Source organism: Leptidea sinapis, chromosome 42 (genome assembly GCF_905404315.1).
Source record: "Leptidea sinapis chromosome 42, ilLepSina1.1, whole genome shotgun sequence".
In the NCBI taxonomy this organism is placed as follows: Eukaryota; Metazoa; Arthropoda; class Insecta; order Lepidoptera; family Pieridae; genus Leptidea; species Leptidea sinapis.
The window spans coordinates 8,326,046-8,341,662 of NC_066306.1; the positions used below are offsets into that span (position 1 = coordinate 8,326,046).

Sequence of the window (15,617 nt, forward strand, 5' to 3'; positions counted from 1 at the left end):
AGAAATGTGTTTACTAAAGATCCCCACTTACATAAATATTGTAAGTTTTAACCACTAACCATTAACATAATAAATGTATCAAAAACGTCAATGCAAATGATGAGCAATTTAAAAAGATATATAGGAATTCGATTTAAATAAGCACTTCATAATACAATGATAAGTCTTGCTATAAAAATGATACTTATTCTCTTATTAGTTTATATCGTCTCCACCAGAAAATGGCAAACAAGGTATCATATAAATTATTATTCTATAGGCGCTAAGAAGTCGGTTGTTTTTTTGTTAATTTTTTTTATTAAAATATTACGTTGCTATTGATGTAGTGACATACAACTATTCAAGTTCAAATTTAAATATTGAAAAACCCCTTAGTTTGACTCAGAGTTTATACCATTTACGAACCTCCAAGGTTCGTATGAAGTTCAAAATATACGAAACTCATCAGCAACTGTTTCAAATTAAAAATAATTTACAATAGTCTAGCACGTTTGCTGCGACAAGTAAAATCATAATTCTTCATCTGGTGCTATAGTGGGTCAAAATGCGCCCCCGATGATTCTCGACCCACAAGCACTATGAAAAACTAAACTAACTAAATGTGAAAAAACTCAGGAAAAGCGGCAGAAAGATATGGACCCAAACTGCACTAGAATATATTTTTAGTAATTAGTCCATCAATATACTATAAACAAAAATAAGTGGATATTGAACATAAACTAGAATTATCGTAAAATAATTGAAAAATGTTTTTGATTGCATTTCCTGCAATTATTTTTTTTCTAGATTTTCTACTTTTTTTAACCAACTTTAAAAAGGAGTTTTTTTTCGACCGATTTTAATGATTCTTTTTTTATTTGAAAGCCGGTGCTACCCTTGTGTCCCATTTCAGTCGGTGTCAGTTAAGGAAGGTTTGTACCTACATACGTAATGTGCTACTAAGTATAGAAAGTAATAAAGCCCTCATTATGAACTAAGACGTCGGGCCATAAATCTCTGTGTTATGATTAGTATCAGTCTATCTCGCTCGATCTCATTGGGCTTATGGAGTGTCATAATATTATGTGCCTAGCTGTAGCTAGGTACCTGTAGGTAGTCCTTGTCGATCATTTTTCTTCATAACACAGTCATACTTATCACTTCTTCTTCTATTTTATCATGTTTCTGTTAAAGGACTCAGGTAGCGAATTGCAGGTATCAATAAGAAGAAAAGAGTTGCATATTTCTATTGTTCTTGACACTTATTGTTTGATGATTCTGTTGATCATCATAAAAATAAGTTTTTTCGGTGTCCTCCCGCCGCAGCCCCGCTCTCGCCTCTCGCCTCCTCACGTGGCGCGTGTGACCCAAGCACATCTCATCTATAACTATGTATGTAGTTACAGCTTTTTCAAAAATATGCTATTCGGGACGGAGACAAAATCCAAATCATAAAAAAACATGAAAATCGGTCCAGCCATTCTACAGATATTTTTTCAAACAACTTTATGATTTGATCTGTAGATTAGAAACTGGTTCAACTTATGATTTTTATATTTGGTATAAAGTAGGTTGGGCAAAAATTAATTTTCCACTTTTTTTACTTAAACTAGACACGAATCTGTATACTATTAATATGAGTAACTGTTTATGCTTTTATCTACACCCATGCTTCAAATCCTCTATTAAAGATTCTGACACAGATAGCTTATTGCCAATATTAAAACACCCCAACACAACTTTTAATAACCATTATATCATCCAAATGAGTGTTGTCATGTTGTACTGAATTTCATAAGAACACCCTTTTTTTTTTTTCGATCCTCTCATGCGCTAAGAGTTTCAACAGACAGCCACATTCTTATTGCTCGATGCGTGATATGAGTATGAATTTCAAATAATGAATATTTTCGTTTACGCGCGTTCCACACTACCAGAACGTCGCGCGCCTTAAAAAAAGTAGGCTATTCGAATCCCCGCCATTTTTCTTCGATAAAAATATCGAAGATTGTTTACAAAAAATAAGCGATTCAAGTTCTGACAGCACACCGCCAAAAATTGTAAACGCTGCAATGTAAATTACTCCTAAAAAAATAATTATTTCATTAATACTTAGTTTATTTGTAAATATTCAGTAATGGATGATTTTAGGTTACTACTAGGACTGGCTGTTTTAATGTTAGCAGTAAGGTGTTTCATAATCTTTTAGAGGATTCATATTCTGGGTGTAGATAAATTCTTGTATGCAACTGTTGATAATTAGGTATTAAAACACTCATGTGATACTATGATAAACCCATATTCGTGTTTTAATACCCCTTATTACACAACAGTTACATAAATAACTATTATTGACTGCAAGTATTTGTAACATTATATTAAAATATATTAAGACAAAATATTCGTTATTATAATGTTTCAAATTAATTATCAATTTGTGATTGGTTGTTGTTTTTCTAAAATATTAATCAGGTTTTGCAAGAAATCTTGAATTACAAAGATTGGTGATCTTGGTTGGTTGGTACGCTGGTTTTCCAATCTATTCATAAATGAATAAACTCTTTAATACCATTTCAGACGGCGACTGTCTTCCTCCTCCTGGTATGCTTGTCTTTGATTTTGGCAACTTCAACGAGATTTAAACGTTTTTCTTCTCTAAGATTTCGAAAAGCGCTGGGAGGGAGCCCTGATGTTGGACCTAATACTTCAAGTAATCAACTTGTGTCCGTGGACTCTGCTGTGAACAATTTAGGACAAGGGATTGTTTCAAGAAGATTGTAACACAGCTACGTAGACATGGAACGATAAACAGTGTTGGATATTCTATTATTTTGTCAAAATAAAATAACAATATAACCTCATATTATATTACTAAATAAACTAGATCATGCATTACTGTGGCATTTTGCTTTACATATCGACGAACCAACCCAAAATCTTCCTCTGGGTAAAATTAAAAAAAAAACCTCGACATATTATGTGTCAATTTAATTCTGATCGTATGCATGTATATAAAAATTAGTTTTTATTATTTTAAAAATGACAAATTTGCATATAATCCTTCAAACATTATTATATCAGTAATTAAATATTCAATAATCCTGATACTTTTACCAGTCTGAGTCTTCTTTGCACAGGATGCTAGGTGTATAACAGGTATAAATGAAGTAAAAAATAAAAAAAATAAAAACAGTTTTGTAAGTAAAATCATTAATATCATTTATATTGTTTGTATTTACACACATACACATGTATATATTATTAAAAAGATCGCACGAAAGATTGCTGGGAGGGTTTCTTTCGCTGCTTCTTCTCTCTCAGAGCGCAATTTGTTTCCGAAGCGGTGGTAATGTTAGAAATAACATCAAAAAGAATTCTAAAGGAATCATATTGAGAAAATAAATGCCTTTTATGCCATTTTACAGAAAATATGCAAGGTTTATAAATAGAATCATGAAGAAATAAATATTAAATAGTGACTATTTTACAATTCAAGTATTAAATTCTAGTATAGTTGTTGAAAGCGTATTAGACGGTAATAACGTAATGATTGGCAGATAATTGAATTAAACGTTGTTCACACAATTTATTAATTAATATTTTAATGGAGCCTATGCTTAAGGATTGGTCTCCGCTGTGCTTGCGCTTATGCGAATAATCCTTAATCTTATTTAATAGCAATGTGTTGATTTTTGGTCAACTGATGTCCCAGTCACTGATATTTTGATTTAATTTATGTATTTCTTATTAACAAATTACATATTACAGGTAACAAAATTATTGTATATACATAAACTCATTCGAGTTTTACCGTGTACAATAAGGTCGTCGGAATACATATAATATTATTTAAATTTAAAGTTTAATACTTAATTTACTACTTAAATTAAATTACTTATTTTAAAAGAAATATGAAACAAATTAAAACTTCACACAAATATTAATTATACAGAAAATAAAAAACAAAACAAAACAAACGCATAAACATTTAGGTGCTAAGAAATTTTATGAACAACATTATAAACTAAATAATTTACAAATACCCTCAATGCTCACACCACAAGTATTGTTGCATTATATACAGAGTGATTATTTTATTTACAAACAATATAACACTACAAGATCGACGAGGAGCGTGAAAAAACGGAAACTAATTCCAAATCTCTCAAGAACTTAACGTTAATAGTTTAGCTAGGGTTAAGGGTCTTTCATTGGGCTTGAAATTCAATTCACTGAAACAAATCTAAGAATTATTATTAAAAGATTCTTTGACAAACAAATAAATTGCTAAAAATAATTAAATTAAAATCTTTATATATAAAAGATAATGTATGTTTGTATGTTCCCTAATAACTCCTAAACTATTAGACCGATCTCAATGAAATCTTTTGTAATTGATTCTTTGAAGCTCAAGGAAGGTTTACTTATATAATTTATATGGCAAAACAACTAGTCAGCTAGTAAATATATAAATAATGTTTTATGTATTGTGGAACCAGGTCGATACGAGTTTAAAAAATATTTGTATAGATCCTAAAAGGTCGGCAACACTTATGTGACTCCTTTGGCCTTGTAATAAATGTTTGGGCAGCGGTTTGATTCCTATGACGGTCACTTACTTACTTACGTTCTTTTGTATAAAACGTTTGTTTTATAGTCAGTGTTTTTTTATGAAAATAAGGGACGAGACGAACAGGTGGTAACTGATACGCCCTACCGCCCTAATTACAATGCAGTGCCGCTCAGGATTCTTGAAAAACCTAAAAATTCTCGCGCCTTGAGACATAAGATGTAGTCTCATTTGCCCTGTAATTTCACTAGCTACGGCGCCCTTCAGACCGGAACACAGTAATGTTTACACATTACTGCTTCACGGCAAAAATAGGCGCCGTTGATTAGATTGACAGCGTCCCACTGATTCTTATGACGGTTACTTGCTTACCTACCTTCTTTTGTATAAAACAAACCAATTTATGTTTTATGTATGAAAATAAGGGACGAGACGAGCAGGAAATTCAGCTGATGGTAATTGACACGCCCTACCCATTACAATGCAATGCCGCTCAGGATTCTTGAAGAACGAAAAAATTCTGAGCGACACTACAATTGCGCTAGTCACCTTGTGACATAAGATTGTTTGGGTTATAAGAAGTTTGAATGTTTGTAGTAATATACCTGCGTAACAATTATTGCATGATTACAGAATGTTGTTTTGAACTCATAAAACAGATAATAGATCAAGTATTTAGCCTATTCAGGAAACATAAAATCGATACAGGGACTATAAAAAAGTATACACATGTATATAAACAGTGTAACTGACTAGGTAATATCTTGATACAGCAACAATATCAAAAGTACAAATGATGAATTCAAAGGTGAGATATTCTAGTTTATTTATAATTTAAAAATAATAATACGTATATATCTCAAGGTCATTCATAATTTGTTTTCCTTAACTTAAAGTTATTCCGTTGAGATGTTGCGAATCATTTCAGTTGGAGGTCTGAACAGGATGATGGCTAGGTTAGTATCACAGTGGATCCTTATTCTGTCGTGAAGCAGTAATGTGCAAGCATTATTTTGTTAGTCTGAAAGGCGCCGTAGCTTTTACGGGTACGGAGGTGGTACGGGGCTAATGAGCTTGAGACAGTATCGCGAAGTGACGAGCGCATTGCGATGCCACAGACTTTTGGTTTCAATGACTGCCATGAAATCGTCAATTATTCTCAAAGAAAGACTGATTCGTATAATTACTTGGTGTTTCAAGGCCTTGTAATTACTCTAAAGACGATCTACTTCGGCTCACCAAAGTATCAGTTTATGTAAAAAGTCTACGATAAAATTATTAAAATATTAATGATTGACAAACTACGCCAAATTCAACTTTTGGAACATGAAATCTATGTTTAAATGTGATATTAAAATTTGCGGCCTGATCGTATAAGTCCATATGTAACGAATTCGACGAAGTAAAAGTTTTGTTTTAGTCCTGAAAGAAGATTTAAGAAGAAAATTCGCCCTCTGCTTCCCTGGGGCATAAAAAGTATATAGGTATAGGGAAGTTATAGGCCCTTGGATGTAGTAAGATGCGACTAAGGGCATTTACCAACTTTGCGCTGCATTGTAATGGACAGGTGTTTCAATTACCATCAGCTGAACGTCCTGCTCGTCCCGTCCCGTATTGTCATAAATAAAGCTATAGGAAATATAAGGCGTAAAAGTATGATTTTGACGATTTGTTCTGAAAAATTGAAATTCGGTTTTTTTTAATTTAATATATTTGTTTGATCAATATAATTACCGTTATTATCTATACATTGTTGCCATCTAATAGAAAGGTCATTTATGGCTTTGAGACATAATTGTGGTGATCTAGATTCGACAAACTGAGTGAAAGCATTTTGTACTGCCTCATGAGAAGAAAACTTTTTATCACGTAGAAAATTGTTCAAATCACAAAAGAAAATGGTAGTCTGTTAAAACTGTTGAGTTAAAACGGTTTCTCGTGCTATATGAGGTCTCGCGTTATTGTGAAGCAATAATGGTGAAGATCGATTCATGACTCAAAATTACACGGTGCGTTATATAGCAGTTCCGTCTCCTAACGCAACATTGATATAACGAGCTGTTTCTGACGCGTTAGTTCCGCGTCGTATTCAAAAATCAATGGAATTTTCGGCGTATCCATACTTCTTGTCTAAACTGAATAAAAAAAAAAACAACTGAACGTCGATAATCTAATGTTGCACATTTTTTTAAAAGAACATTTAAGCACTACATCTACCATCTATACTTTAAGCTACTGATCTCAAAAAACTTGCCAATATCTGTATTAAAATCTTAGATCATTTATAAGTCTAGGTAGAAATATAAGTCTATGAAAACGTCGAAAAAAATGGAGTTTAAAATTAAAATCGCAAGTGTAGTTTGTCACCTTCGCGAAAGTATTAAACCTGTCCTGTTTTTATCTGATGTCTACAGAAACTACTGTCTACAGATCAGATTTCAGATACTACAGTACAAAATATAAAAAATTATCTATTTAATTATTTATTTAATTTTATTAGTAAAACACAAACAGAAATTCAAATACATGAGTAAATAATGAGTTCTAATAATTATAATACATATATTCTAAACCACGTGTTCCGCTGATTATTAACAATATTGCATTATCTACACTTAATAATATTAGTGCTCAAAAATTAAGATTAAAAATAATATTTATAAGTAATAGTTATAGTGACATGTATACTTATAAAATATTCATACAATAACATTAAAAGAATATAATCAAAGGTACTCGTATACATATTATAGTAATACACTAAAATATATATATCATACCTACTATCTATATCATACACATTAACCTATATATAGCAAGACCTATATAAGAAGATATATAGTTCTACACATTTAGGAGCCTGTATTCTATGTATAGTTCAAATTTAAATTTTGTATTCGTCTTCTTGGTTCTTTCTTAATATACTAATAACCTGGGTTTTTAATGTGCACTGCTTGTCATAAAAAATATCTAAATTTGTAAAGTATTCATTATATCTATAACACATTCTACGGATGGGTGATCGTATTCCAGTATTTGTACGCGATGGTGGTATATAAAAGAGTCTTTTAGTCGTGTCACGTGAGCGCTTCGTTAACTAAGGTTAATAAAGTATTTACAAAACCAACAATTGACTTATCAGTGCAATCTAAAATTAATTATTTTAAGCATTTTTCTCTGAATTTTTTCCAAAGCATCAGCTGTGTAAATATTGTACACAGGATCTCAAACTGTGACTGCGTATTCAATAGTTGACCTCATGAGAGTACAATAACCAGTATAAAAATAGTATTTACCATGCTCAAAAATCTCGATCAATGAATTATATGAAAAATTGTGAAAATGCTGCCCGAGCCTCATGGAAAGTAATTAAAGAAGACAATAGCAATATACCTATAATATAGAGAAATTAAAAACAGATAATAGAACAGTAACTGATCCCTTGTAAATGGCTACGGAGTTCAATAAGTTCTATTCCAATTTAGAATCCGACATACCTTACCATAAGATTAATAATAATATTTTGATACAGAAGAACTCAAAAAAATAATACAATCATTAAAAAATTCAAAAAAGAATGGAAAATCTACTACACTGGCTATATTTAATTTAATTGAATCTATTATTTATAACTTGAACTGCGAAAGACGTGCCACTGCGCTTTTTATTGATATGACAGAAGCATTTGACTAATTTGATCATGACATATTGCTAAGTAAGATGGAAAGATATGGAATCAGAGGAACACCATTACTATGGTTCAAGTCGTATCTTGAGGATACGGAGCAGTGTACCCAACAAGATTTTCATAATAATACAAATACAGTCACTATTTACCAATCAAGCCGCCTGTATAATAATCGTCGAGTTCCCCAGGGAAATGTATTGGGGCCACTTGTGTTTTTACTTTATGTAAATGACTTTCCTAATGTGACTAATTATCGATCCCTAATGTTTGCTGATGAGATTGCAATTGTTATATCATATAACGTTAAACGTGAGAAATATATTGAGCATAATAATGAGAATGAATCAGAAATAAATATGACGTTGGATAAAATAATCAAATGGCTTGACATGAATAATTTAAATATTGATTTATCAAGGACAAAGTATATACAGTTTAATGTAAAAGGACGTCAACTGACTTATAACTAATGTATATTATTTTATAAATAGGTACTCATTATAAGTCTTGCGGTTCTTGCAGTCGTGGCGTTAGGCGGATGTGCCAAGAAGAGCGGACAAAGCCGTTTGGACCGCAGTGAAATCGAGGGCTTGTCCAATTCTGAAATAAGAAAAGAGCTCAATACCTTGTTTGAGGACCAACAGATGAACCCCAGTGAATTATTTGCGGGATTATCGAAAATTTTTCAGAGTAAACTAACCGCTTTGGGAATCAGCGGAAAAAAAATTGATAATAGCTAAAATATAATATTGGATTCATTTATCAAGTTCGTTTTTACAACAATAAAAAAAATATCATATATTCTGTTTTATTTGCCTTTAGACACGATATAGACCTCGGGATAGGGAATATTCTGAGCAATATAATTAAATACGTCATATAATATACGACAAAGGAATAAGAGGCTTGGCATGGTAATGGTATGATGATCTGTCATGGCATATCGGGCATCGGACTCACAGCACCCTCAAGTGAATGTTAAGCATTCTTACGAATACCAATGAAACCCAATAAGACAATAATAATAGGACAATAGAATACAACTAAAAATTAAAAAAATTATGTCTTAATTCACAGATCGTTAAATTTATTTTATTCGAATTAAAGATGAAATGAATATACAAATTTAGATGACACCTAAATTTATAGATGGTACTGGACTCAAACCAGTGCGTCTCGGGATACGCCCAAGCGCTCTTACCAACTAAACCAACCCTCCGAGTGAAGAGACAATATCAGAGCATGCTGACAGTACACCAAAATTTATAGATAGATAGGACTCAAACTGTAACGTACTGTCAGTACGCTCTGATGATTATCTCGCCGCGTCAGCGCGATGTTATGTTCGTTTAGAGCTCTTACATCTGAAACAGGCCTCAACTTATGTAATAATTAATATACCTCAGTTAATACCGTCCATTAAGCCTTTAACAGCTGCTACATGGGGCACACAAAAAGTTTTGCACTTCTAGCGAATCGGAACTATTTGAATTTCGAATGTTATATTTTTTGTAACGTTGCAACATCCTAAGTAATAACAAAATCAATTGGCGGGAAATCATTTGTCAAATGCTTTTTATCACACATCAAAGTTCTACGTACGTAACGAAAATGGAATGAAGTCGAAAGGATTTTAGAGCGATGACTTTTTATGATTTTAAAAGTTCCGCAAGACTGTGCTGCTCGTCTACAAAATGTAATAGAGGCATTTAGTAAGTGTTGCATAATATGTAGATGAACATTGTTTTGTTATTCGGTAGATTTCTCGGGACAGGCATCGTCATGCTCGCTTAAATGCCTCTACTTGTGGCGGCGACGTGGGGCGGGTCGTTCCCTTCCCTAAAATATGGTGGAGGGAGGCGATGGCTGGTCCATGCGTCATGGTCGTGAACGGGTGCTACTCGTGGTGGCTGGATGATCTTGTTACCGGGAAGTCTGATTTTTTTTTTATTATGATTTCCTTTAAAGTTAAAGTTATTATATATTTTATTTAATTTACGGTATGTGTGGATTGATGCATCTACTATACTCAATAACTCTTGTGTTTATAAGTATTAATTTAATTTTTTTTCTTTTTCTGACTTACTCGTGTAAGCCTTTCAGTTTTTGACATCTCGAGTATTTGTTGCATCACTTTGCATATATTGTAATTGAAATGATTTGTAAAGCAATTAAAATGTAAATCTTGATTTAAAAGAGTGGCAATGAGTTTCTTGCTACTACTTCTCATTAGCTCAACCCTTTACGAAGTAGCGGTAAATTCAATAAGAAAAAATATTTTTATTTGTTTTGACATTCATAAGTGTCATTTCCGTGACCTACATGAATAAAGTGTTTTTGAATTTGAATTTGAATGTGATTTAACAAAATAACTGCAGGTACAGAGACTAGTAGACTACGCCTCATAGTTATTTTATATTGTTTCAGGACGAGACCAATTTCTATATTTTTACAATCGTTAATAGAATGCTCGTATACCTTTAATCAACTTACTCTATGTGTGTTAGTTATTAAATAACATTTACTTTATTTGACTTATTAGTGTAACGCGTTGATTATTTGACGAAGTGGTACTAAATGGTAAAACAATAACTTATGACATTGTCAAGTTTCATTTCCTTGATAAATATTATATGAATAATTCCTATATGAAGAAAATGACTGTGATTTGAATTGATATTTTTTATCGATGGGATGCACAAACATACCATAAATTAATAATATCTAAAAGTTAAAAAAAAACATAAGAGAGAAGAATACAGAGAGTAGTATCATCAACATACAAATATTTAAAATATAAAAATGTTAGATAATTAGTGATAGTGTGTCGTTAAAATAATTAAATATGTATCCTGAATTAGACAGACTTATGTTTAATTTAATGACGAAGTCAAGATACGAATGTAATATAATTATATAAACGTTAATTAAATACATGATAAACACTTATAAAGTTCCATATAAATATAGAGCGAAATTTAAAAATGACATAATGTAATCTAGCAGTTTAGAAAATGGCGTCCAAGGTAAATAAAATATTATTTTTGTATTTTTCCAAAAGTTAAAGAATAACGCTTGTCATTTAGTTGAATCTTGTTTGCAACCGTGTTTATGCTTCTGATATACAGTGTACACTATGAATATTCTTTTTAACCGACTTCAATAAAATAAATTTACCAAAAAAACAACCGACTATGCACTAAAAAGTATAAAAATAAGTGTGTATTTTTACACAATCTAATTAATTAATCTAATTCTAGTTACGATTATTGTAATTTTTGGAGTCGGTGTCATCCAAGGTAGTATTGTTACTACATAGATAGGTAAGATATGCTTGAGTCGAGGATGCGAGAGGCGAGAGCGGGTCGCTACGGAAGGACACCGATTACAAAAATAACAATAATCATAATTACAATTAGATTGTATAAAAATACGCATTTATTTTTATTCTTTTTATTGCATATTATATCTATTGTTTTTGAAGTCAGTTGTTTTTTTGTTAATTTTTTTTTTTATTGCCACTTCCTTTCATTTAAGCTCAAACTTTTCCGAAGATTTTTGATTTATTAATACAAATGCGACACATTAAGATGATGTGTTTCTCACATACACTGGTAAGGGGTTTCTCACATACACTTTAGGAATAATTAACAGATACATATACTTTTTTTTGCTTATCTGAAAGCTCATAGACAAAATATGTTATTTTCGTTTGCCCTTGTTTGTTTTAGGACATCCAGTATATAACAGATATTCTTAAAAATTTAAAGACATTTAATTTATACCATTAAATATATACTTACATTATTTAAGGCAGTGTTATTAATAAATAATTGAATAAAAATGATTAAATTATTAATATCACACATATCAATATAACGTTGTTATTGAATATTAACGAATATGGCTCTATGGGCTCGGACTTTTTGCCTGTCCGATGGACGAAGAAATATTAACAAATGTCGCAAACGTCAGTCTGAGAACTTTTATTTATTATTTATTACAAAGCAGTTATAAATAAACAAATACACTTGGAGATTTTCAGAAAATATTACTGAGCAACTGAAACAATTTTTTAAACCATTAAATTATAATGGTTGTAAATTGTTTCAATTGACTTCTGAGTTACCCCCAAGTCACGCCAAAAGAAGTTTTACTTGATACTGCGTGAGATCGTTTTGCGATTGTGATTGCGATTTTACGTGACCTGCAAAGAATTCACATTGTTCCACACAAGCTCACTGGGACTGCTTTACTTGCTAAAATAGACTTTTATTGATTATAAATATATCGATAGCAATAGTTCTTTTTACTGCTAAAATATCATGTCTCATCACATTTTATCTCGTTTCAGTCAGTGATTATCTTCGCTCTCATCGCATGCGTATTAACTTTGACTACTGATGCTTCAGGACCATTAAGACGCTACGTTGTATATCCGGAAACACCAGACACTAATGTTGGACCAAATTATTCGTCTAACCAAGTTATTGCTGAAGATTCTGCCGTAAACAATATAGGACAAGGAATTGCTTCAGAAATATAGTAAACAAAATTGAACAATAGAATAGTAATAATACAGAACAGTATGAGCAAATAAACATTATAATTTTTTGATTTTTTGTTTTCTCCTCAATTCCTCAACGATTTTCTATGGATATTTTTTCAGCTTAACCCGCATATTACGCGAGATGGCCAATGTTCGCTATCTTTCTCATTTTCTCTAAAGTGTATAAATATGGTCTAAAAACCCTATAAAAAATATTAAAAAATTCTACTCTCCCAGAAAAAGGGCGCTGTGGTATTCCTTTCAAGGAACAGTAGTAAAATGAGTTACTGTTGATACTATATGAGTATTGTTTTGGATAATTCATTAAAATAATAAGAATAAGAACATTTATTAAGTACTTGTAAAATACAACATTTTTTTAAAAATAAAAACACATTAAATTTCTTAATTATAGGTTTAGTCCACTATTTCATAGGACAAAAAACAATCTTTATCATGCAATGTGACTTACACTTCAGGCAGAAATACCTATTTAGCATTTTTATGGAAAACAATGCATCTTATCTGTTTCTCCTTTAATAACATGATATATTAAATGACTGTTATTGCCGTTACGAGATTCTTTATGCATTTTAGTTGAACTGCGGGTATGTCTGTGAGAATTTTGGGCTTTCCAATAAATCCACAGCCACGCACCGTCGAAAAGTCTAGTGATCTGACTTGTCACGATTATTTTATATGTTTGCCACACGTTTTGTAAGGTCATATGACACATCCAATGCATGGCATATCAATGAGGAATACCAATTCTTGTCTTAAACATATTATGTTCAGATAGAGGCCTTTATTCTGATCTAAGCAATCAACATCGCCCATATTTTCTTTCTGGGAAAATCTTTTGAATTTGTGTGTTGGATGTACTTTACTCGCATGAAAGACAGCTGTAACAATATTTTTATCATGCCATTTACACACACACGATGATCTCTTCAGTTCTCGTCGATCTAAAATGAAACCTACCTTTCACTTTTCGTCTTCTTCATACCTTTGTAAGAAGTTAGTGGACAACTTTGCACAAAAGGTGCATGAACTTTGAATTAAGTGATCTTACAAGAGGTCTTACCTTGGCAATTTTGTCACCTTCCTGATGGTTGGTTTTATCACGGCAATGCAGATTTTACATAATAAAAGTAAATCTGTCCCTATATAAAGCCTGATAAACAATTTTAAAATTGCAGTCAGAAGCTGTCTTCGACTTTCAATAAATGAAAAGTCTAGGGACTACAATATCATAACCACATAACACATCATTTCATTTGAGATGCATACAGTTTTTTGTACATTTTTTCTTATGGAATAGGAGGACAAACGAGCGTACGGGTCACCTGGTGTTAAGTGATCACCGCCGCCAACATTCTCTTGCAACACCAGAGGAATCACAAGAGCGTTGCCGGCCTTTAAGGAAGGTGTACGCGCTTTTTTTGAAGGTACCCATGTCATATCATCCTGGAAACACCGCACAAGGAAGCTCATTCCACAGCTTTGTAGTACGAGGGAGAAAGCTTCTTGAAAACCGCACTGTGGAGGACCGCCACACATCCAGATGGTGGGGATGATATCCTAACTTGTGGCGTGTCGTGCGAAGGTGAAATTCGACGGCAGGAATCAGGTTAAACTGCTCTTCGGAACACTCCCCGTGATAAATGCGGTAGAAGACACACAATGAAGCGACGTCTCTACGCAACGCCAAGTGATCCAGCCGTTCACAAAGCACTGAGTCCCCGACAATTCGAGCTGCTCTAGGTTGCACGCGGTCAAATGGATCGAGCAGATACTGGGGTGCACCAGACCAGAGATGACAGCAATACTCCATGTGTGGCCGGACCTGCGCTTTGTAGAGCGCTAGAATGTGGGCCGGCTTGAAGTATTGCCGTGCTCTATTGATGACGCCCAGCTTCTTCGAAGCCAATTTGGCTTTGCCCTCCAGATGGCCACGGAATTAGCAATCGCTTGAGATTTCGAGACCCAGTATTCCGATACTAGGCGCGGCTTTAAGAGAAGTGTTCTCAAAGAGCGGTGATACGACAAATGGGGGCTTTTTAGTGGTAAACGCGCAAACTTGAGTCTTCTGGGGGTTAAATTGGACAAGGTTCAATTTACCCCATTCCGCGACCTTCTCGAGAGAGGACTCAATTGAAGACACAAGTTTCTCCCGGCACTGGTCGATTTCCCGAGAGAGACCTGCATGGCCCGTGTATACGGCATCACCAGTGCTGTCATCTGCATAGCAATGCATGTTGGAGGTGTCCAACATATCATTGATATGCAGAAGAAACAGCGTAGGAGATAGCACACAGCCTTGGGGCACTCCAGCATTCACGGGCTTCGGGTACGAGCAATATCCGTCGACAACGACCTGTATGCTACGCCCAGTGAGCAAGCTGGAGGTCCACTTGCACAAGCTCTCGGGAAGCCCAAATGATGGAAGTTTTGAGAGGAGCGCCTTGTGCCATACACGATCAAAGGCCTTCGCTATATCCAGGCTAACTGCCAGGCCTTCCTCCTTGCTTTAAATAGCCGCCGCCCATCTATGTGTTAGGTATACCAGAAGATCACCTGCCAACCGTCCATGGCGAAAGCTGTACTGTCGGTCGTTGATCAACTGGTGACCCTCTAGGTATACTAAAAGCTGGCGGCTAATTATGCTCTCCATGATTTTGGAGAGCAGGGAGGTGATAGCAATAGGCCTGTAGTTCGCCAGATCCGAACTGTCTCCTTTTTTTTGGATCGGATGGACAAGGGCTGACTTCCATGAGTCATGGACTATGTCTTTGGCCTTTGGACGTACATCAAAAACAAATATAAAACCT

General features: G+C 33.5%; 3 long non-coding RNA genes across 4 annotated transcripts in view; all 3 read left to right on the plus strand.

Annotated features, from left to right (window-relative positions):
• The window catches only part of LOC126976917 (uncharacterized), a 48,665-nt gene extending 45,791 nt beyond the window's left edge, over nucleotides 1–2,874 (plus strand). Inside the window, exons 1-2 of one of the 2 annotated variants that reach the window (XR_007732019.1) lie at nucleotides 163–233; nucleotides 2,557–2,874. This is a non-coding gene — a long non-coding RNA (uncharacterized LOC126976917). Of the gene's footprint in view, nucleotides 1–162; nucleotides 234–2,556 lie in introns of those variants that run through there. The other variant, XR_007732020.1, reaches the window with a different exon arrangement.
• Nucleotides 2,875–5,292: 2,418 nt separating this feature from the next.
• On the plus strand, nucleotides 5,293–9,036 carry LOC126976936 (uncharacterized). The gene is made up of 2 exons (XR_007732039.1): nucleotides 5,293–5,357; nucleotides 8,729–9,036. It is a non-coding gene; the product is annotated as an uncharacterized LOC126976936 (long non-coding RNA).
• A 2,089-nt stretch (nucleotides 9,037–11,125) lies between these two features.
• On the plus strand, nucleotides 11,126–12,854 carry LOC126976913 (uncharacterized). Its single transcript, XR_007732015.1, has 2 exons — nucleotides 11,126–11,263; nucleotides 12,592–12,854. It is a non-coding gene; the product is annotated as an uncharacterized LOC126976913 (long non-coding RNA).
• The last annotated feature ends 2,763 nt before the right edge of the window (nucleotides 12,855–15,617 follow it).